The sequence below is a fragment of the Pinus tabuliformis genome, chromosome 5_2 (genome assembly GCF_031772625.1).
Source record: "Pinus tabuliformis cultivar Carrire ecotype Pingquan chromosome 5_2, CPIR1, whole genome shotgun sequence".
In the NCBI taxonomy this organism is placed as follows: domain Eukaryota; kingdom Viridiplantae; phylum Streptophyta; class Pinopsida; order Pinales; family Pinaceae; genus Pinus; species Pinus tabuliformis.
This window is the reverse complement of record NC_142306.1, coordinates 19087837-19090849: the sequence shown is the minus strand read 5'-3', so window position 1 is coordinate 19090849 and position 3013 is coordinate 19087837. Positions and strand designations below refer to the sequence as shown.

The window sequence follows — 3013 nt, the reverse complement described above, 5'->3', positions numbered from 1 at the left end:
TGGGGTGGCCACCCTAGTCCTTCTTGATTGTTGTTCCATGCATTTTCCCCATTTTTGCAAGGCCGTGGGGCTCGGGGAGATTTTTCTCTATTTGAGCCTCCTCCTATGAGGGGCGTAGACACCTTTGTTTCTCTTTCTTTCATGTGTTTTTCATCCTTTCCTCCTTTTGGCCCTTAGCCTTACATTTGTTGTGGGCGGTGCCCCTATTCAGTGTTGTGGTGTATTTTTTGGTAATACGTGGAAACGAATCTTGGCAATGGATATCTCAGCTCTTGTTATGATGAAAAACATAGCGAAATGTGATACTTAGTGTGAATTGCAGAATCCCATGAATCATCGAGTTCTTCAATGCAATTTGCGCCCGAGGCCTCGGTCGAGGGCACATCTGTCTAGGTGTCATGCGGAAAGAGTCAATTTTGCGGACAAAACCAACCTCCCTAGAAGCTAAGGCTTTCTAGTGACAAACAAGACAATTAAGCACTATCCCTACCTAAATATTCATTTAAGATACAAGCAATTAGGTGTTTACAACATACCTTTAATCCAACGTTGTTTGTAGTAGTCCAGCCTCTCCGATCCGGATGAGCTCCTCCTTCTCTTTGAAACCTACATTCACTAACAAGCAAATGATTACATAGCACCTGAATAACTCATAAAATAAAACATATTCATCATAAATACCAAGGAGTATATGAAACAAATTATAAACAACAACTTGTTGAGAAGAATGAACTTAATTGTATTAATAGGAAACAAAAGAAACCTTACAACCAGTGCCTTGGTGTTGTGCAGGTCCCTCCCAGGGTCCAGCAAGAGTTCTCCTTTACTTTGATCAGCTCACCCACTTCCACATGAAGCTAAGAAAGGATGGGAATCTCTCCTCTCAAGCTCTATAAGGGAGTCCTAATTTCAGCAGCATCTACCCTTAGGAATGTTCAGATTTCAACCTCCCCTCCCTCTAGCCCAATGCCTGTATTTATAATGCTTTGGAGGAAGTTAATCAGGTCCACCATCAATGGGATAAGCCCCTCTTTCAATGGGATAGCTCCCCTCTTGATGGGATAAGTTCCTCTTTCTTTGGGATGCATGAACCATCTGGAGGCGCTCAATACACGTCAAACCATCTTCTAGAATACTCTAGAATCGACCACAAGTAACTTTTTTGAAGTAAAACTCACGCCTTTTGACCTTTACAGGAGTACGCACCCACCCCTTTACAGACAGAGCATACAAGTACGCAGGTATTGTGAACTTGAGGTGCGTACACGCAGGTAAGGTTAAAAGAAACTGCGTAACCAGAGTTAATTGACTTTTTAAGGACTTTCTCTCTTTCTTGGAGTTTGACATGATGAGCAGAGGTATAAGACTTGCCAAGGAGGATAGTATGACAGTTGATGGAGCCATACTAACTGCAAATAGTCATGGTGACAAATTTTAGTGTAACAGATTTCCCCCTAAAGTGTGAAGCATGTAGTAGATTAGGGTTTCAAATCATCTAGGAAGGGTGAAGCACTTTATCATTTCAAGGATTATCTTGTGGAGAGCCCAGTAAAAACCTGCAAATATTCAACACAAAATACATATATAAGATCATATCATCGTTGAGGTAGGCATTCCCATACTCAGATTGAAAACTTTAACTAACAAACTAACTACTGCTCTGATATAGGAATGATTTCGCAGTACATCATAATCATAGACTCATGTAGAAACAGTATGGACGCAGCCATCTGTTTATGATTAGTCTACTGTATAATGAATACAAAACTCCTCGTAGCCTGAATGGTAGAAACTAGATCCAGGGTCTTCATTTCTACTTCCCGAAATAGTACGATTCTATCCATGCGAATAAATGAGTTGATGTCGAACATGGTAGAAACCACTTGATTACCAGTCAATGATGTAAACTGTTAACAAGTGTGAGAGAGACCACCAGTGATGTCAATGGTTCTCAAAGTACCCAGTACAATCCATGATATGTGAATAGATGTGTTGATGTCAAACATATCACGGAATCCTTCGATCGAAAGTCAATGATGTAAACTGTCGTCAAAGGTGAGAAACCTGCCATTGATGCATGCAGATTTCAAGGTATTGATGATTTCTAGGTCATCTTTCTAGATAATGTGCTGATGTCGATAGAAAGCGACCCGTTGCAGGCAAGCCCACAACACGAAATCATAAATCAAGTTGAAGAAATGTAGCTATAAGGACTGACTCAGGGATGGTCAAGATGGATGACAAGTATTTTGCAGATGAATGGTTTATTTGCAGTGACCTCTTGAACGCATAACGACACGACAGATGGGTTTGGTGACAATTGACCCAAAGTTAATACCCGAACCGGCTGAAGATTTTCAATGTGGTTTGATCAACTTGTAGGCAAAGGATTTCCCAACCTAGGTGAATGAAAAAGTGTCGTGTTCAAGAGTGGTAATAAGGTTTTTCTGTGACAGAGGATAACAAATAGGCTCATTCTTCTCTCTTTTCCCCCACCATTTCTGGCAAGTACCTCTTTATTTTTTACAAGCTTGAGGAGGATAACATATGCTTGATTATAAGCTCATCCTTCGGATGAGTCCAACTTAGTTTAGATTTGAACCCTAAGAAGGAGTGGTCTATTCCTGTTTGTAATCGAACAAGTCCTTTACTGTGAAATTTTAACGAGTCCAGTGTAGGAGAAACTCGACGTTTTTCAATTTTAGAGAGTCTGAAAAAACTAAAGAAGACTCCAAGGTTGAAATTTTTCGTAAATTTGTGTCTCCCAAGCCCGAAAAAGTATAAAATAATACTTGAGAGAACCGCTTGATCTTTACGACCAAGGAGTACTTTCATGATTAGTGTCTCTGACCTGAAAAGTAAAAAGCGATCAAGGACACGTCGTTTTATTTCCAATATCGAATTTGAAACAACAAAAATCCGGCAATCTTTTCATGTTTTTACGGTCGGAAAAGAGTTGTAAGTGGACAGTCTTTTAATTCTGTTTTAACGAGTGTAAAAGAAACGCTCGACA

General features: G+C 40.1%; 1 non-coding gene across 1 annotated transcript; it reads left to right on the top strand.

Moving 5' to 3' along the window:
- Nucleotides 1–245: 245 nt before the first annotated feature.
- On the top strand, nucleotides 246–399 carry LOC149157306 (5.8S ribosomal RNA). The gene has a single exon (XR_016262060.1). It is a non-coding gene; the product is annotated as a 5.8S ribosomal RNA (ribosomal RNA).
- Nucleotides 400–3013: the final 2614 nt, after the last annotated feature.